The 21,766-nt window shown below is 46.3% G+C and overlaps 1 pseudogene; it reads right to left on the bottom strand.

Annotated features, from left to right (window-relative positions):
* Nucleotides 1–11,487: 11,487 nt before the first annotated feature.
* LOC139057227 (receptor expression-enhancing protein 5 pseudogene) lies at nucleotides 11,488–12,644 on the bottom strand (annotated as a pseudogene).
* Nucleotides 12,645–21,766: the final 9,122 nt, after the last annotated feature.

Raw genomic sequence — 21,766 nt, 5'->3', positions numbered from 1 at the left:
GTGTGAGTTTAAAAGTAAGCGTTTTGTGTTTGGAGAAAAAAGGAAATAATCAGATGAAAACCGGGTATAAGATAATAATAATAATAACAATAATTAATAAAAGGTAAGAACTAAAAGAAAGCTATGGTTGGGAGAGAGAACGATCAATCTAACATGCAAATCGATTAGTTTCGATGAGGTAATTTTGGAACGCCAAGCAAACATTTCTGTGGCTGAACCCAACAATGGAGGCCCCAAAAGACAGGATCACAGGCACTGATAAAGTCAGACTAATAGAACGAAGCGGGATTTCGAGTAGTCGTTTTCTTATAATTGAAAAACGTCTGCAAGACAACAAGAAATGATCGATTGTCTCCGCTTCGCCACAGAATGAGCATAATGGTGAGGGCACCAGACCAGACCTGTGGAGGTAGAAGTTCAATGCAGGTATACGGCAGCGCAGCTTCGTGATGGACACTTCAATTTTCCGTGTTCGGCAAAAATTTCTGTTCCAAGGGTGCAGGAGATGTCCGTAATCCACAGAGTTAGTAATTGCGGAGCCTGATATTGACTGTATAATGATACTCCTGCCAAATCTAGCTGCAGTTACATAAGCAGTCAAAGGGCAGCAAGGAAGAATCGGGCCACTTATCGATGCCTTGGCTAGAGAGTCTACAATTTCATTAATGATTAGTCCTTTATGGCCGGGCACCCAAATCAAACGCACGCTTCTCAAGTAGCGCGTGCCCTGCTTGGGCCAAGAGGACGCACCCCCAACTTTATTTTCCTCATCTTTTCTCATGCCAACCAATTTCGCCGACCTTTAAGGTCCGCGTATAGCGGTGTTGGTGGGCGCTACAAGGTCACAGTTCTCAAAGCCAACCATCGCACGAACTCGGGTCACTGAGTATGTGGCAATATGTACATGTATGCCTCTCTCCAACGAACCAAGTTCACGTCGACATCGATCACTGCAGGTGTATGCGACTGGATAGACATCATTGTTCAAAGAAACTCGTTGATGCCGACTTGGAACCCTGGGTATGTGCCACTCGGTTTGTGCGGGTCTTTAATAAACCTCCTTGATGCGAATATGGGTCCCTGGGCATGTGTAAGTAGGCGGGTGCCACTCTTTAGTGCATGAGTATATTTGACGCCAATGTGAGTGATTAGGTATGTGTCACTGGGAATGTGCCGCACTACAATAACGAAAAGGATGCTTTGCATTTTTTACATGCCGAACGGAATCAAACCCCAGTCACAAGGGTTTCTGAAGGACAGCAGCCCAATGGGTCAGCAGGCTGCGCCACAAATCCAGTGTGTAAGTACCGCTATACAATGAATGTCTTTCACGCCAACGCTTTAGAGAGGTGCGCCATGAGTGCACTGATGATGCTCCACTATTCAATTAATCTCTCGCCAACTTGTGTCATGGAGTATGCACCACTGGGGGTGCGGCCAGCGAGGGAACAATTTTCAGTGTTCGCCGGCACCGGTGGGCCACGCTTCTCACCTCGGTGGCCACGCGCTGAAACTCGGCAGTGTCACCCGATGGCACAGCGGGTCAAGATAGAGGCGCGAAAGAGAAGGCCCATTGCCGCTTTACGCATTTCTCAGCGTTCGCTCGCACCGGCATGCCGTGCATTTCGGAGGCCAGGCGCAGGCTTCGCAGCGGCTGTGCTAGATGGTGCCGAGAGTTCTCACGGAAGCGCGAAAGGGGGATCCCGCTGCAGTGCACACCTCATGAATAATTCTTCTCGACGGTTACTACACGTTGTGCCGCTATATTGGTTCACTGCTACACGCGTTACCGTCGACAGTCATCGGAAGATGGGCCCCGCTGAATATTTTAGGAAGAATCCTTTTTGTATAAGGGCCAAAGCAAGGTATATGTAATGAATGTATAACAATATATATATATTTAAAGGGGTTTCGTCAAAGTTGAGCACGCAGGACCCGACGTAACATATGCAGGAAAGAGACGACGAACCTTTTGGAAGACGTATTTACTTAACGTTGGTGTCTCGTGCACCAGCCTTCGTCAGAGTACAGTAACGCATGCACATTCCCTATACAACGCGTGCGTGCGTGCGTGCGTGTGTGTGTGTGTTAACAGAACAGTTACTTGTTCTGTTTACCTCGTAGCATCGCTTATCTTTATATATATGTACGAGGGTTGATCCAGAAAATATGGTTCCCAAAGAGCTCCAGCCACGCGGTAAGGTGCGAGGCGAAATCTGGCAACACTGCTGCATGCGGCTGTTTTCCCCACTCTCGATTCCCCCCGTCCGTTCTTCGCTGCGCTGCTCATTCTTGGCTCAGCAGCCGTCCAATATGGAGGTTCCCATTGTTGATCCCGCCAAGTGCTATATTCGTTCTATAATTCGCCTTTTGCACGCCCAAGGGACTCCACGCGTGGTGGTGGTGGTGGTTCATCGTGTGTAGCGACAAGTCCGTGCAACACGTCCGAAATTAGTGCAGGGAGATTAGTGCCGGTCGGGAGGAAGTCCGCGATGAACAACCGAGTGGAAGACCGTCAGCTTCGGAGTCGGTTGTCGAGATGGTCCAACGCGAAGTGCTTCAAAGCAGGACGATCACTGTACGTAAACTTGTTGCTCAGATTCCTGGGAGTCCTTACGGTACAGTGGAAAGAGCTTTGGCTGAAAAATCACTGAGGTATCAGAAGCGTTATGCTCGAAGGGTACCGCGGCTATTGACATCAGACCACAAGGAGAAACGCCTTGATTATGTTTACCAGTTCTTCAAAAGCGCTTAGAAGATAAAGAAGGATTGTTGCCTCCATTGTTACGGGAGGCGAAACGTGGGTGCTTCATTTCATTCTCGAAACGAAACAAAATCCAAACAGTGGCGTCACCCAGAGTCACCAGTCGCAAAGAAGTTCAAACAAACTCCTTCTGCTGGCAAAGTCATGGCCAGTGTTTTTTGGGATCGTAAGGGGAAACTTCTGATCTATTTCATGGAACGTAGGACAACAATTAACTCAGAGAATTATTGTGCAACACAAAGAAAACTCAGGCGAGCTATGCAAAACCGCCAGCGGAACGACTGGCAGCCGGTGTAACGCTGCTTCACGACAACACCCTACCTCACGTCTCCCATCAAACCCAGGAACTTTTGACAAACTTTGGGTGGACTGTCATGCCCCACCCATCGTACATTTCAGAACTCGCGCCTAGTGATTATCACTTGTTCCCCAAGTTAAAAGGACATTTGAGTGGCCAACAGTTCTGGAGCAACAATGAAATCAAAGAAGAGGTGAAATGCTTCCTCAATGAGTTGGCGGCGGAGTTCTACGACATTAGGATAAAGAAGTCGGAGCACCGTTTATAAAAATACGTAGAAAAAGGTGGCGATTATGTAGAAAAATAGAGCAGAATTTCCTCTTCACAATGATGTACATTTCTATGAGAATAAACAATGTTGGCTATTTCTAAAATTGATGGGAAACTTATTTCTGGATCAACCCTCATAATATATATAGTATTGCTTACGTGCCAAAACAATATCTGTCGTTCTGGGCATCGCACCAGTCGCATTGGTGAAATCGCAATAATGTGAAATGGGACCTATAAATATCGCATTGCGACGCGTGCGATTACACCGATTTTCACCGATGTGAAACAGCCTTCACCGATTTTCACCAATGTGAAACAGCCTTCAGACATTTGCACGTTCTGCAGTGCATGTCCAGACTGCCGGATGCGGCTATCTGCTTACATGTGTATCGACGTGCTTTAACCCATTGAGGGTCGATGCCGTAAATATACGGCGCCGCGAAAAGGCCGGTAAATGGTCGACGCCGTATATTTACGGCGCTGTCTGTACGTTTGAAACGCGTGTTATTTTCCTAACTTTTTCTTCCATGACATGTGCTGCCACTATGTGGGAATACATAGAATTTTTTTCTCGCGTCTCTCTTTTTCAGTTTTCATTGTATAGTTTTTTTTTTTTTGCTCCGGAGTGTCTGCTACCGCTCGCACATTGGCGCGCTCGGGGGCGCGCGGCGGTTAGTTTCGGTTTTGTTCCGCACACGGTTTCGGCTTCTTTGGCTCGCAAAACCGATGGCTATCTCGTTCTTGTCACTCAAAGGGTGACCGCCTGTTACTCGCTCGTTTGTTGCTCACAGGGGTCTGCATACAAAGGATGCCGCCGTGCATGCGTTTCCTTTTTTGGCGCTTTATTCAGAAGTTGCCTCCCACGGCTGCTCAGGGAAGCAGTACCCAGAGGAGGTGCCACGCCTGCGCCAACACCACTAGGCAGCAAAAACTTCGCAAGGACACTAGGTACATGTGCGCTGAGTGCAACAAACCGCTCTGCGTGGAGCCATGCTTCAAGAACTACCACACGCTGGAGAAGTATTAGTGCAAAGTAACATTTGAGACTTGCAAAAAAATTTCGCGTGCGCATACTTCTTGTGTATTTTTCTCGTGTGGACATTGTGTATAATAATGCGCCAATTTTTTTTAAGTTCTTATAACTTTATTTGCTATTTTTTATTGTTTTTCATGAATAAACAATCCATATATGCCAACGCCAAACATTTTTTTCTCACTTTACGGTCACCCTAGAAAAATTACAGTAATTTTTTTCGAAATAGCTCCCTCTGAAGAAATTAAATGTGCAATAAAAGAAAATCGACCCTGGGCTGTCACATGTGGCGAAAAAAATCGACCCTCAAAGGGTTAAGCCTTTCGTTAAGATAGCGTCCCGTTAGGCCAACGTATACCTTGCTCCATGTAAGCGAAATCTCGTACACTGCAGTACTTTCATAGGCTAGGCACTCTTGCTTATCTTTTACGCTGCATGTTCCCTGCGCGTACTTCTTTTCTGAGTTAAGTTCCTTGCAGAAGCCTCTTAGGTTCATCGGCGCAGAGAAGAGCGCTGACATATTATGCCTTTATGCCATCTGTTTTAGACGGTGTAAGAGGTTGTGAATGTAAGGCAAAATGAGAGCTCGCTTACGTTTATCCTTATTCTTTATGTCAAACTTTCTCGGTTATGGGATTTGCAGTATCGTTTGCTAACAGATTTGCACGATCACGTTGTCAGGTTATTCCCTTTTCCTTATTCTATCAATTTGTGTGTTCAGGCTTTCTGCGACTGCGTGATAGCAGGATTTGTTAATGGTCTGTTCGATGACCCATTCTGCTATTCTTGTTTTTATAACCTTAGAATGGCTCCAGTCGTAGCGTAAAGTTTGCCTGTCTCTCGTTATACTTGGCCAGCATGTGGTATATTGTCCTAGGCTTATATTTAGGTCCAGGAAATGTATTCTCGAAGTTTCTTGTAGTTCGTACGTGAAAGGTCGATGCTACTGTGTGCCTCCTGGATCATGTTCAACGCAAGATTGACACTAATATCACTAAGTTCACTAAACCAAGTGCGCGCTAGATAATCATCACCGTATTGTAAGCAACGTGCTACTCTATTAACCTTGAATATGTCTGTCAATCGCCTGTTTCGAGCCGCAAGATATAAATCCGACAGCACCGGTTCTAAGCACGACCTTATGGCAATCCCTTATTTCTGGGGAAAAATTAGGCCCCTCAAATTAGATAAATTTAGAGTTTTGGTACGTTCCAGTAGGTAGAACAATGGCAAACATTCGCAAGCGTCTTGAAACTTTGTCCATCCACATAAGCTGAAGCGCTCTTCAACCGTCTTGATTGCAGCTTCCGTCAGCATGTTGTAACACAAGTGTGTGACGTCGATGGGAAGACATTGGATAGGCAGAGGCTTTTTGAGGAAGTCGATGACTTCCTGCGTGTTACTTATTCACGACGGACCGCGCTCCACCGCGTTCGCGCTCCCCACTCTAACGTCGTGTAACTTTCACCAACTGTCTTCGTTTCGTCCCTGTTAGAGTCTTCTGGCACATAGCGCAAGGAAAATGAACGTTGTATCATGAATCCAAACTAACTAGCCTGCCAATTTGCTTCAGGTCGCACTAACGTGTATCGGCTGATGTGAACGGTTACTGTTTCTGATAATTTGCCACCCTGTTACTTGTTACTTATTAAGTACATTTCTACGCGATGCATCTTGTTACAATCTATGGCACAAGCTGCAGAAACAGCGATAGCATCGCAGGCGAGGAACGCCTACGGCGACTCATATCTTTCGTGATTCACTGCGTTTATTCGGAACACGATAACGACAGCCGTGGATCGGCATGACAAAGTTGTAAGCGCATCTCATTAGGAAATCATATAGTGTGCCCGAACGCCGAACGCCTGACACTAGATATTTATTCCCTCGAATGACAATTTCATGTCATCAGGACGTCACTATACTATCTTACTCTGATGAGCTCAACAGAGTCAGCACTAAAGAAAGAATGCGCGGAGTTTCATATTGTTATTATCCTGATATAATACATAGACACTGTAACGACACGGTGGGAGTGGGGACTTTCACTGGAGTGTTTTTAACACCTTTTTCATTGTGCGCGAAATGTACACGTTTCAATAAGGAAACTACTGATAATAATTTCGTCGTGAGCGCTTGTTTCCTTTTTCCTCATTTTGTTCATTTCTGCTACGCAAGAACGAGCAGCCGTCACAGTGACAAATAGACTAAATTGCCGCCTTTTAATGTTACTAGAATAATAGAAAATATTTCTGCACAACTTATGTACTTTAGGACACATTTCTGCAAGCCTATTACAGATGGCTGTAAGGTACGCACTGTAAGTGATTTGGAAACACTGCATGGCTCTCAAAGGTTTGCAACTGCAAATAAATACCACAGGAAATTATTGTTGCACGTAAAAACTCAGGCATTCATCTCAAGTAGTCAGCCATCTTCTATTACTTTGCATAGTATGCATTGTCTCCTGAAGGCGCAGGCGTTACACCTATTCCTGTGTAATTGCCATCTGACTTATTCTGAAACGAAAATAACACATGCAATGCTTCCTTTATTCAAGATTCCAGCAGTGATACTTTTAGACAAGGTTTGCAGCATGGAAAAAAGGGGTGGCCGTCAACACTTCACGTTTCCCGCGCTCTTGCACACGAGGCTGCGCAAGCCAATAAACCCGGCAATTGTCAAGATTGTTTGCCGGAACCCCGCGTTCTTTCCAGAATCCCACTATACTCCCGAAAGCTGCCAGCGAAACGATCGTGTTAAGTGCACTCGTAGTTCCCCCTCCAGACAGAGAAATTTGCATCGAATCACTGGGCCAGAAACGTTGCCGCGTGTTGGTAGAGGACGGATTAGAGTTGTTAACCACTTATCTCTACAACATGATGGAAAGAAGGCGAAGCACACGACATGACATTACTAAGCTACTGTCCAAGTGCAGTACAACATCTGAAGGTGTTTTGTTTTTTTGATGACATAATTTTATAGGAGAGATTTGGTCTTTAGGTGGCACTGGCTACTCGTCTTCGAGTGGCAAACAAAATTAAGTCGGAAAATGTGGCGAAAGACAGCGACTGAAGTGAGAGGACTTCATAGAAAATGTGGCGCAGGAGTGAAGGAAGCCACGGCAGATAGTCAGGCAGCAAGGCACAAAAGGTGAACATGTGCAATTGCGTAAATAAATATACTTGAAATTCTTCGGGAACAAATGCGCAACTTCACAGTTTTTAGACGAGTGCACGAGGGCTAGTGCACAAAGAATATTCCTTTGAGGTCAAATTCAGCACAGACTTTGATTTGCATTTTTATTTCATACCCAATTATGAAAATTAATGGCATGGTACTGTAAGGACGCCCGCCAGTCCATTTACGCGTCTACGCGTGCGACCTCCCAATGGATGGGAATACTTATGTTCTACCGCTCCGAATGCATTTACACAAACTATGCAAGACTGAGTGTTAGGTTGAGTTATATAATTAGACAAATTAGCGTGAAAGCAAACTTTGGAATAGGAAACTCAGGAGGAACCCTTTGAAGACGTTTCGCTGCGCGTTTTAACAGGAAATTAAAGCACTAGATATCTTGCGCACGAAGTTCGAGCCAGGCTGAATAATTCAAACATTGCACCGTCTTCATTCTTGTTCTTTTCAACGTATTATGGACAGCTTGAGATACTCGAGCTAGAGGTGAATAAAATACATTCACAGATTCGAAGAATATTTCATGCATTAAATGTTGGAGTCTTCAGTAACCATGCCTTTCTTTGTGTACATGTTTAATGTCTGTTGAGAAAACTTCCGAGCTTATAATCTTCGCCTGTTTTCGAATACCTAATCATTCATAAACGTTGCCTTTGAAATGCTGCTGCAGATATTTTTATTCCAGAGTGACTGCGATAACCATACTAATACCTCTACGTTGATTGTACGCAGTCGTGTTTCGCCAAAACATGGGCAATATATAATCAGATTCTTTCAAATCATTTGGGAGGTATGCCTTTCGAACTCTTAAATATTGGTCGTGACGAGTGAAATTCCTCGCGAAGTATTATGCCTAGCCGAGTGCGTCACTATGAAATACAGCTTTAGATGGCTAACTCTAGCTGGATACACTACCCGAAATAGCTTCTACGAGGCACAGGCTTACTTAGTGGGCCTTGAAGGTCACTGTCAAACAAAGGTTTTAACATTTCGGCAAGAGCTGCAATAAAACGCTTTGCATCGTTCTCTTTTTGAGTATTTCCTGCAGCCCATCTTCAATTTCTTGTTCTTAGGCGCCGTTTCTAAATCTGCCGAAGAACAGGATTGGCTAACGTGTTTTATTGAATACTTCAGATTGTGGTCATCATTAGTGCCAGAGGAACTTCGTCCTGCTCTATCGTATCATCTTTCTGTGCTATGCCGCGACAAGTCATTTCGGCGTATTTCGGGCCATTTCATGTGTATGTTATGTTTTGCTCTACTCTTGTCCTACTTAGCAGTCGCGTAGCCAGAAATATTTTTCGGGAAAGGGAGGGTTCGGTGGGCACGCACGTAACCATGGGTTGAGGGCGGGAAACGCACGTGTTGTCGCATGTCGTTTTATGCTTATGCGGCACGTGCCCATGCAGTGTACACTCCCCCACCTCCTCCTCCCTCCTGGCTACGCCCCTCATATTTGGTTGGAAATCACTTTCCAAGTTATGAGAACATTGCTGACGCTCATAAAAGCAGTTCTCGTCTGGCCAGAAGGTTGCTGCTTTGAAAGTGCAATAAATAGTTGCACTTCTTTCTCGTAAACTCGTTCACGATACATTTTCATCGATAACCGCATTGTGCTGACTCGATGTATGACTGTTGTTTGTAAATTTGAGTTTTTCGCTTGTCGTTTCATTCACACGTCTCAATAACAAGTTTTTTTGTTATTTCTTTCTCTTTGCATGATTCTGACTATAGTGTTTATATATGTTTTAGCTGTCCCTATCCCCACCCACTTTTGTAATACGCCGAAAGGGGTCTTTAAAGGTTTAATAACTACTGATTATGGGGATAAAAATAATTGCTAGATAACATCACTTGTGATGAAGTCGTGTCGGTTTAGAGACTAGTTTAGAGATTAGTGTCTGACGTATCTGACCCATTTATATTATTTCTCACACAACGAACAAACATCAAGTAATAACATCATTCCTGATAACTTTACCGCAGCCGCTTAGATATCTGTGTAGCTTGCATTTCGTGCTTTTAAAGTAAGCGTCAATGAAATTTTCTATTAAGGCAGAAACGACCGATTCACTTGCGTATAGACTAGTGTTGTTTAAATAGTGGTTGTAGTATTTTTGTTTTTTCTATTCTCAAAACTGAGTACATTGTCCAACCAAGGCTTTGCGAGTCACAGGCGGTTCACTGTCCGACACTGATAGACACTTGTAGACACCTAGAATGCGTTGCGCTAAAAAGAAACCGAATTCATCCCATTTTGTTCGATGTGGTAGCTTGTCCGTACGGATAATTCAATCAGTTATGGCGTTCCATAGTCCGTAATTTGAAGGCGCGAGTAGCGCACCTTCGCGCAACACCTTATAGGTAGTATTTATTGACGTCATCAAGGAGTACTTGCACGCTGAGGTGCTGCGCAAACAAGGAAAGTAACAGCCCAACAGGCGTATTTTGCGCTGAACGAGGAGGAGGAGGAGGAGGAGGAGGAGGAAAAACTTTAATCTGGTCCTGTACAAGGTGTTGCCACCTGCCTCGCTAGTTCCATGTTGGGACCGGGAGGTCAAGCCTCCTAGCCCTATCACGGGCGTACTGGAACGACCGACTGATGGGAGTGATAATCCCGGGAAAAACGGTCACCATCAAAAAGCAAGACATTGTACGCGTCAATGTACAGCGGTGCACTGACGTCATCGTGGCTGCGATGCTTGAGTACTAGCACGGAGAGAAGTCGAGTCCGCGACGTCACATCCAAACTATCTACAAGGCGCTTGTTTCGAAAGATTGACATAGATATGGCTGCCGAAGCATTACGAAGGAGAAAAAGTGTCCGACGATTACGATACTCCCTAATGCGGAACTTGAGTGCAGCTCGATACGCGTTTTCATTTCGCAATATATTGGAGCAAAGAATTTGAAATCACCGCACCGACTAGCAGTGGGCCAGTGCCGTCAGCGCCTTCACAAAGGGAGAGGCAGTGTGGGAACGCTGGCATGGGGGGCGGCATTGGAGCCAGCTGTGGACGACGACGAAGTGCGCGAGCAGTGGCGCGAGCGCGTTCGCGCGGTTATGCCGAGGGGCGCCGATGCCCAATGCAGGAACGGGGTCCCAAGAGCTGCGCTCTAAAGAAAAAGCACACGACATTTTCTTGCAAAAAGGATGCTTTTTTCGACTGAGCCGTTGTGCGCTTTGAGCTCCGCAGTTAGAGTAGCCTGCTGGTTGGCCGTACCCGAAATACAAGTTTCCCTCTTGCTAGCCAACACGTTTGTATCACAATTCGGCGTCCTTTCGCGTGCTTCATTCCTTATATTAGCCGTATGGTAAGTTGAGTACTGTATATGTATATCGTTCTACACTTCAATAACAAGGTAAGAAAATATATGTAGGTTAAGGCACAAACTGAGTGAACCAACTAAGCAGGCCATACATGGTGGGTCCTCAGAAAGCGTATAGCTAACTGGTCATAAAATGGGGAGAAAATCTATCGAGGGACGACTGTCGGTGCCAAGCGACAGCTTCCAGTTAGACCTGCTCAGATATGCTACAGGGGACACTTAGTGGTTACATTTGTTAGTTATAGCTACGAGGAATGTGGTCTATGACATTGCAATCCTTACAGGGCCAGCCTGTGTTACAAACTACATTAAAACGCTTACGAGGGTGCGTATCATGCCCTGGTTGATATCAGGACAGGCATAATAAGTCAGCACCGCTGATTAGCCTAGGGGATCGGCCCAGCTCAGATTACGCTGGATCCAAGAGCGTTGCGGTTGATTCGGCTAGACAGTCATCCGCGCAAAGTGCAAGGAAGAGCCAAGCAATGCTCCAGTTTATTAAGCTACGAACTTATTGGCCAATCAACACCCAGATATTCTATTGAGGCTCGAGTATTTTGAAGCGATTCAACAAAAAATGAATCTCGGAGCTGTACCGAAAGAAACACATAGGATGCATGGTTTATTCTGCCATGATTAAAGTATTCTCTCCAAAACGCAGAATTTGGTTCACTCGGAAAATGACAAACAAAACAATAAATCGGAGTCATGTAATCAGACTCTTAGCATACAGTGACCGACTGCACGCTTTAAACACAAGCAGCCACGCGGTAAAGTTTGTCCATGTCTTGATACGTTGTTTGATAGCAGCCTCGCAACTTCTTTAGCAGACATTGTAACTCGTACTTTGATCTGAACCGGACTGCCGTGGAGAAGATGAGCCGTTCCTGCCTCATCTGTTCACATAACCACGCATCCTGCTGAAGATAAGACGTGTACAACAATCAGCACGACGCTTTCAAGAGCCTTAAGCACCGAACCATCACAACCGTGTTTTAATGTCACTTAAACGTCTCACTGCTGCTTGCCGGCAAGCGAATCCTTCAATGCGCTGTCGAAGGCAGAGGACGCTTTAGCGGCCATCTTTGCGTATGCGCTGTCGATCTGCCCACTGCTCTTGAGGAAGTACGGGCGAATCAGGCAGTTGTAGATGCGCGACGAGCCGTTGAAGCGCGCAGGCAGGAAGCAGTACACGAGAAAGACTACCTTGACGAGCCAGTAGAAGGGGAAGAAGCGTAGGATGCCGTCCGCGAAGAAGTCCAGAATGGAGAAGCAGGCGTACACGACCCAGTAGGTGAGCCAGCGGGTGTCGTCGTTTCTGTCCGCCGACTCGATGGCTCGCGTGGACGCGTACGCTGGGTATACGAGGCCCACGATGTTGCAGAGCAGCTCGGCGAAGTAGCCGAAAATGAAATAAAGCGCCGAGAAGGCTCCCAGGACCAGCATGAAGTAGGCGCGCTCAACGCCCGTCTTCTCCTGGGCGAGGTCGAATACTTGCTGGATGCGCTCGGGCAGGGCCGCCACTACAGCCTCAGCCTTCTGGCAAGCACACTTCAGCACGGCGGACATGTTTTCGTTCGCGGTGGGCGACTCCCGTTCGAGCGAACGCGCTGCGTCCTTTCGGCTGCGATGGGCGAGGAAATGTACTCGAGTCTGCGTCGTGTTCGGGGCGGCGGATTTATCTTTGCGCGTGCTCAGATAGGGAGCGACAAGTATAGGTGGCCTTCCTGATTAGAATTTTTACGCGCTTATCTCTTGTCCCCCGGACCCAAGTACACGTACCCTACTCGATAGGCGCGACTATACGCCTCCTTTCTCGTCGTCGGTGTGGCAGAGTTCATTAACCGCGACACATTGTTCGTCATGCCCCTTATACTGCAGTCTAGTGTGAACTGCGGCATACAGTTCCATAAAGTGGAATCCATATAAGGTGCCATGATTTGACCACGGGCGTTAACCTCTGTGCAATCTCGCGTGGGATTTCAGCCACCTAGCTCGCTTACGGCGCCTTGGGAAATGCGTAGTAACTTCAAGGGGATATTGCGCAGCCACGCAGTGAAGTACGTATAGTAATAAGAATAGTCAGAATTGTCCTCGATGTTTCATTTATCTATATTCATGCTCACTTTTCGGAAGCTTCGTAGCCGCATTAAGCCGAATGCAATGTTTGTTTATTTGCATTTTACGCACTCACAATATCGACCAACTTTCAATAAATTAATGGTTATGTGTAGTTGTCAGGGTGTGTTGCATTACATACAACGGCAGGTAATGTATATAGCAGTGGCGAAGATGTCAAGGCTCGCTGGAAGTAATTGCGTTTTATCTATTGATACAGCTCATTGCCACCTCGAGGCATCGCATGTGCCATGACGTAATATTGACGCATCGGGTCATACGATATTGAGCTTACTGACAAGTTACTGACACGTGCGCGCGTGCGTGCTTGCGTGTGCTTAATTACCCTCTGCTGTACGGTCGGTGGCTATAGAGCGGGTAAAACTTTTAATTTTAAAAATAAACTGAACTTCAGCTCTTCATTATCTTACGTTGCCAGAAACACCAATCTATATACGGCGTCTCTGAGCGTTGATGACGGCTTCTATTACTTGAAACCACACGCGGGCAGGGTGAGAAATTTTTGGCTATAAAGTAGTTGTGGGGTCGGGCAGAGGAGTTGGGAGAAAACATAGATTCATGAACGTAACGCCCTTAACGCGGTATCGCTCTTGCGCCTAAATATCCTTGCTGCCATAACGGACGCAAATTTCAGACGTAAGCGTGCGATTAGAAAAGAGCAGTACAGACTCGACATCACGTTACGTCAACGATGGATGGTTTAGTGCGTCGAATGCGTGCGCCGCGATTCCGACATATCAGTGCATCTTTAGCCAAAGCCAAAGCAGCCATCCAATGTGACGATCATATATAACCAACAACTTATTGCTTTCTTCGTCGCCGGGCCGCGGAAGGAGAAGCGTTATTTTCGGATGGCGTCAGCAAGGTGGCAGGAATGCTGCACAGACACAACGAATCGCGCCTTCGATCAGCCAAACAATCTGGCAGATGTCGCTACACGCTAGCAGTAATGAAATGCTGCCGCGGCAAAGCGAAACGAAAGACATTTCACTGTTATCACTTTTTTTCTGTCTTTTTTCCTGTTCAGGCGATCATTTCGCTTCCGCCTGAGCTTGTCCTCGTCTCAAGCAGCAGCACTCAGCAGTATATACATTGATCAAATACGTCGTAAATTAGCGTGCCGTTCTTTGTTTTTTTATTTGGTTGCCGCCTCCGTGAAGACCAGTGAACGAAATGCGCACGGTGAGTGAAGCCTGACCGTGTTTGGCAGTGCGATGGATCTTATCGAATTCTTGGAGTGTCATGGACAGGGATACAGAGCGGCGGGCCCCGCCTCGCGCGTGCTCTCTTCCGTTTTGTTTTTATTGGGGTTGGCGTATTCGAAGTCGGGATGGAGGCTTGGGGTTGGTTGGCTGCCGCATCTCCGACGGGCGTGTTTGGTAGCGCCGAGGCCTTCTCCCCAAGCGGGTATACGACCTCCTTCAAGCACGCCTCAGCCCGGCCGGTTTGCTAACCGGGCGGCGAGTGGTAAAAGCATCAGCAGGAGCCCAGCGACGGCAGCAGAGTGTTCCGAGAAATAGGCTCTTCCGCAATATCTCGCTCCAGTGAATGAAATAGCCTGTCTCGCGTAGTGTCGGCCAGCGATGCCCTCTGCTTCCTAGTTCGTGTGTTTCTTTCCTTCAGTCTTGCTGGGCCGCCGAGATATCTAGGCTCCGGCGCAGATTTTGTGCCTGTATATATTTACTGTACTTAACCTCCTATACAGGCTGCATCTTTGCCGAACAGCATGTTCTCGTCGGAATTCTTAGTGACATGCTACATTTAGAAGTCTGTTGACGACGGGAGCGATCACTGTTATAGAGACTTGAATGCACAGCGTGGGATCACAAACTCGGGAGGCATTTAGGGCATATGGTTTGACCAAAGATTGGCTTCCGTTCTAGAACACGTGCGCAGGCATTAGAACGTGGACGTGGATGACGATGACGAAAACATCTTTATTGACGGAAAAAAAACATTGGGAAAGGTCCCCTAGTTATGGGTTCCTATGGCGTCTTCAGCGATGGCCCGTGCCCGTCGGAGCAGTGCCCGGCGCACCCAATAGGCGCCGTTGCGAAGGACGCCTTTCCACTGCTCTGGGGCGCGGGAGGTCCGAAAAATGCGGGAGAAGAGAGGGAAGCAGCTTGCGGGAAAAAATTACAGCAGATGGTCTATAATCATTGCTTCACATCAGAAGCTTCTAGTACATTGATTCAATAGTCCCAACATACTTGCTCGAAATTGCAGGGCCGGTGTCCTTTAAGGTATCTTGAATTAAGGTGAGTGGGGCGCGGCAACTGCTTTTGCCCTATTGACGCGAAGAAACGCTGGTTTGCACTTGGGTCGTTGTGAAACAGGGTGAAGTATAGAGAACAAGACATGCAGTGGATTTCGGGGGTAAAACGAAAGACCCGTGAAGAGTTGAAACGGAAAGCAACGGGTCGTAGAAGAATAAGAACATTTGTCTGGTGATGCTTGGTAAATGCACCCGCCTCTGTGAAAAACTGCAGCGCGTTATGGACTAATGGAGCGTCGCGAACATGCCGTGTTCTTCCTATAAGTTTGGAATTGCGGGGGCGGTGAGTGGGAAGACAGAACTGGAGGGGAATGAAACGATCGTGCATTTCTGTTGTACGAAACTGTTTCATATATATCTCTGAGTTTGCTTACTCCAAACCGGTTGTAAAAGTGTCGAATGGAGGTAATTTCTTCACAAAGGAAAGAAAAGTAAGCGCTATGACTTTGTTTTCGCTACCGGAAAAGATAATTTGACTTGTACGCCGTGATCGACGACGTCATGGTAAGTCGATGGAAGATGTCTTTATAGTTCCCCCTTTATTACACATATACATTGCTCGCATTGGGTGTAATATTACGATCCTGAACTACATTGTAAATATTAATATGATGTGATGACAAACGGCTGTGATGCTTGCCAAACAAGCACAACGAATTCTACTACCCAGGCTTCAAAAGATAACTAAGTTCCCATTTCCCAAGTTTACGTTACTACAGGCGACAACTTTTTCAATTGAAAGCATCAATCACGTAAGCCGGTTCTAAAGGTACTACGCTCTCCCCCCTCCTCCTTCTCCGCCCCCGCTCTTCCCCTTATCAAGCTTTTATTGTTAATTTACCAATATTATGAGCTTGTACTTTTACCTTGCTGCCGCTTCTTCTGAATGGTCTGCGTGACCGAAATAGAAAAAGTTGCTTGGGACTGAAAAAAGCTGAGATGTGCTCCACTCTAAAGGTTCGTCTTGATCCATGCCACTGATCTATGCGGTCGTTATCTCGGTTTAACCACGTGATCCTTGCGCACCGTTTGACTTGGAGGGAAGTATGTGCCACTGTATACAGTGTTTTCACACGGCTGAATGGCCGCCTTCGTCGATTCTCGGGCTCTCACCGTAGTCATTCAGAGCCCCAGTGCAATGAACACGAAGCTCAAGATGCTTTTGTTTGTTCTCGGTAGACAAATACCTTGCACAGGCAACAAAAGAAACAAAGGAAGAAGAAAACTATTGCAAGTGAGTCGGTGAAATGGAATGGCATCCAAACAGAAATCACACAGCGTGAGAGTGCAGCACTGAGCCTCAGAGGCCGATGATTACACCTCATTTTTCGCCGCCTTCGACGAAAGGCATCGTCGTCAATTCATGAACTCGCCACTTGAGTTTGAACTCCGGTACTGTTGCTTGTTTTCTTTTCTTTCTCCCCTGTTTGCTTCTGCTCACTTTCCCGAAATAACCCGTTGCTTGGCGAGATATCCGGAGCTTGTCGTTGAACGTGCGTGCGGGTAATTTGTGCCTTGCAGTCGGGGGATACCGCGTATATAGATCTATTTCTGATTATGTGCAGGCTGCATGGTTATCGCGCCGCAGGGGAGATCGTGAATAGATGTGATGCATGGCTACATTGCTGTGTTCATCGTGTATTCACATACATGTTAATGCGGAGCCGAAAATAGGGAGGGTTGTAACTGCCGTACGAAGAATATGTTTTCCTAAGGTTATATTCCTTCGTTGCAGAAGCGTATGTTCGTGTTTGTAGTGGGGTCTGCCTGAAGGATGGGAGGTAGGTGATGAAGAGGCCCCAATCGCGCCTCATGCCGGTATATACGCAGGTATGCACGTTGCCCCATGCCCCCCCCCCCCCCTTGCTAAAATAGGTGCTGCTGATCAATGGTATGCCTCAGCGCAGCTCTCTGTGTAGGTTGTTAAAAGACAAAAACACACAATTTTGCGGCCTCATGGCTATGGAATAGCGCTGTTAAGCACGATGTCGCGGAATCAATCTTTACCGCGGGGACCTCATTTCAATGGGATCGAAAGGAAGTACATCGGGTGCACGCCAAAGAACCCCTGGCGGTTAAAATTACAGTATGTGCACGTAAATAATGCAACCAAGAATAGGACGTGAGTGATGACTTTCGGTCACTCAGAAAAAGAAAAATTATATACATTACGAATTTCAACGCGAAGTGATGCCATAAAGAAACACAAACCACGTATTATAAAAGTGGATGGTCGCAGGTCTTTATTCTATCCAGGGAACTGCCTCACGAAATAAAGTGAAAGGACAAGTATTGGCGTTATTGTTACTGTCAGCGAATGCGGCGTCGTATTTCGTGACACCCACCGAGGTTATCGGACAGGCAACGCTCCAGAAAAGCCCGCGACGCAATCGAACTTGGCAAAGCCTTTCGCGGATTGCTCATTGACCCACCGCGTGACATCGAAGAAGGCTCATTTGACGCGCCTGTACAACAGCGCCAACCATCATGCTCAAGATTTGGAATGGCACAAAAAAAGAAGTAAGGAAAGAAACAAGAAAAAACGCGTTATATGTGCGTCAGGAAACTGATTATAACACGAGACTTTCCGAGGCCGGATATTTATTTCAAAAAGAAAAAAAAAACATCCCCGTCATATTTGCGTAATTATCCTTTACAGCGTGCCTCATAATCAGATCGTGTTTTTCACACGTAAAGCTTGATAATTAAATTAAATTGAAAGGACGCACGTCATAAACCCCGACAAAATGTTGGCCTTAACTCTTTGTAACAGCAATTATGGTTCATTTCTTTCTGCGCGTTCTCAGCAATATTGTAGGTGAACTTCTATTTCATTCGTGATAGACTTCGCTGTATTATGTCGCTAGTAAGCATCATTACATTTTTGTCATGACTTCCAGCATCCCGGCACGCGTACATTCAGAACTTAGGCAAGCATAGATGAATGACCTGTAAAGGCTTTTCTTGAAGCGGCAGGCACACTGCGTACTTAAGCGGCAGATTGCGAAACGAATGACGTTCTGGTTCGTGTTACTTGAGCACATCTCTCGCACATTATACTGCGCAAAAGTCTGTGCGGACGTATCTGGGTACGAACCAAGTAACACTAGCATGTCTTAGGCTGGTCGCAAGTTTTATAAGGGTAGAAATTGTTGTGCATGAGGAGACACTGATTTTTTGAAGCGTTCTTTATTGTGTGTCCGAGAAAAACACTGTTTTTCTATATATTCTACATTATTGTGCTTCTATTGTTTCATTAGGCGGCAAAAAAGAGCACTACATTTTGTTGACATATCGATCTAAGAATATTAGTGTATATCCTGAGGCCATGGCTATCATGCACCACCATGATGTGGACGAGTTTAAGTGCGATTGGTAGAGACAGCAATAGAACAGGACGAACTACAACAATGGCTCCTTACATAATTTCAAGCAAAATTCCTCGCCAATACTGCTCCTCCTCCTCTTAACTCTTCTTGACGATATGCTCTGCGTAAGCAATCATAAAATCAACAGCGACGATTACGGCGGCAATACCTAGCTACAAGATCACGTTTCTTATGAATAATGACTAATGTATTTTTGAGAAGGCAATGACTACGACCACGACAACAGTGGAGTGTCTGCTCGCCCCTTGAAAACTAGAAAATATTGTATCGAGGTGTTGCACGAAACACAGAGCATATGTCAGCGTCCATTATAGTCCTCGCTGTCGCTGTCACAGCTTCTAACTTTTAGCGGCGGTATAGCCCAAATTCTGAAACCTCATTTAGCTTAGTGAGGAAGCCCTCATAGCGGTTAGGCAGCCTCATGTGTGGCTTTCTCCGCGGGGAGGCACCTCCGCAAGAAACCTTCAGAATCTAGCAGGTAGCAAACCAATGCGCTCAGATCACTATACCAGCTGTTTCAGGTCACCGCGCAGGTAATTCTGAAGGCTTTCTCACTTCGGTGCTTGTAATGGAGGCTTCCTTGGGGATCCCATACCGTCAGGAAGCACCGAAGCTACCTTCACGCTTCATTTAATTCCTCGCTCTTTTCTCTGAACGAGGGTTTCTCGGGAATGTTTGCCTACGAGATGGTCGTTTGCACACGCGCGATTACTTAGGCCTTGCTGACTGGCAGGCGAGATAAAAAATGTTAAAAATCCGGCGGCTGCGACTTCCAACAGACGGGATCCTCCTGTATGAGACGTTCAAACTACAACATAACTTCTTTGTCTATGGCCTCCGAGATAGTGTGGTGTGCGTTGCTTGCCGTATGCGTCTCGAGGTCTTGTTCGGCTAGTACAACCCCTGTCGTTATTCCTACAGCACCGAAAAAGTTAGAACCGATATGTGGAACAGTGCCCAATTGCCACCACCTCCCTGCCTTTCCTTCTTCCCTTCTCTCTCTCTCTCTCTAGCTGTCGAAGCATCATGAGAAAAATCTAAAGTGCAACTACGAGAACGAGAGGGCGAAACACTCTGGGCCGGGTACTTGCTTGTATATACAAGCGGTCGGCACCCCTTTTTATGGGTGCCGCCACGTTACCCTCCGCAATATGTCCGTATGTGCGTTAGTGTTGAACGTAAATCATGAAACAGCGTACGCGTTTATGTGTTAATTATTTAACGCAAGAAATATTTCTCTTTATTTTGCTGAATAAAGTCGTTCGCATGAGACGTATGACAAATGCCTTCGAACCCAGGCGGACCCGTTCCTTATTAAAGAAAGGGTTCCTTTCGTGAGGACGGGTGTAGGGAGCTTTCAGAACACAATTGTTTTCGATAAGTACATAACGTCCTACAAATGGTGAATGCAATTATTAAACGCAAATCCGACCTTACGGAACACGATCTAGCCAAAATCCCGGAGGCAAATACCTATTACAGAATTATGTACGCGTATCCGTATCTCCTCCTCACCAAATGGCAACAAAATAAATTTTAACCCACGACACCAAACTATACTCACGGAAAACAAGATTTTGTGTATGGCGGCCGCATTTCGATTGGGACTAAATGCAAGAACGCCCATGTACTTAGATCTAGGTGCACGTTAAAGAGCCCCATATAGTCTGAATTATTCCGGAGTCCCCCACTACGGCGTGCGTCATAATCAGATCCGGGTTTTGGCACGAAAAATCCGATAATTTAATTTTTTTGACAATATTTCTTGCCCATGACTCCGGTGGGTGATCTGGAGTGAGCTCGTATCAGGTTAAGGAATACGAATGGCACACGAATGACCATATTCGGTATAGACGACTCTCCCACGTTCGCCCGAGATGGCTACCTCACTAAAGATACTGGTTCTTTAAAGCAGAGTCGTAAGACACCACGTGGCCAGATTATGTACGAGGCATAGGTCACGTGCCTTGTTCTATTCCAGCCTTTGTTAGAATAGTTGTCTCTAAATGTTGTTTAGCAATTACTGTCAAAGTTCCGATAACACGCGAATTAATTAGTCTGTGGCCTCGCAGTTTGTATACATAGAGTCAGGTAGAGGTCGTCGTATAATCCATAGCTGTGAATTTTGCAACGCAGACGACAAATACTATGGGCAGAGGTCGACCTCTGCCCTCGTTACTGTTACTGTTAAAGCTGTTACTCGTTACTTGAGTTGTTTTAGTGTATCGCGTCGAAAATACATTTCAGATCCTTGTGCTAGACACACACTCTTCGGCGTGTTCTATGCACGTTATCTTCATAAGCGCGAAATTGTAAACCAAGCAACCAAGCATAGAGAGGAAAAAAGAAACAGGAATAGCAACTTCGCTCACAACTGCGCCTGAAAGGTGTCGAACACCTGTCTATACAATTCAGGAACGATGTCATATGGAACTGAAGACAAAATGGAGGGAAGGAAAAGGGCAAGGAAAGAACAAGGTGATAAATAACAAAGACTAAAGTAAAACAATCACAAAGGAAACAGCCTGCCAATGTAGAACATAACCAAGGATCACCGTATGTAGCGCTAATTCCAACACACACACACACACACACACACACACACACACACACACACACACACACACACACACACACGCGCGCGCGCGCACACGCACACGCACACAAACAGACACACACACACACACACACACACACGCACGCACACACGCACACACACACACGCACACACGCACGCGCACGCACGCACGCACGCGTACGCACGCACGCACGCACGCAAGCGCGCGCGCACACGCACGCACGCACGCACGCACGCACACGCACACACAGCATTTCGATAGGGGCGAAAACACCCGTGTACTTAGATGTAGGTGCACGTTAAAGATCCCCAGGGGGTTCTTTAACGCCGTAGGCTTTAATCGCCGTAGTCTCCCACTACGTCGTGCCTCATAGTCGAATCGTGGTTTTGGCACCTTAAACCTGATCATTTATTTTTATCAAATTTACCGTTGTAAGTTGGAGGAATGTTTTAAGCCTGCTTCACCTCCGCCGAGTGTTGGCTCGGTAT

The sequence above is a fragment of the Dermacentor albipictus genome, chromosome 3 (genome assembly GCF_038994185.2).
Source record: "Dermacentor albipictus isolate Rhodes 1998 colony chromosome 3, USDA_Dalb.pri_finalv2, whole genome shotgun sequence".
Classification (NCBI taxonomy): Eukaryota; Metazoa; Arthropoda; class Arachnida; order Ixodida; family Ixodidae; genus Dermacentor; species Dermacentor albipictus.
Note: the sequence above shows the minus strand (reverse complement) of the source record. Positions and strands in the feature narration are given on the sequence as shown.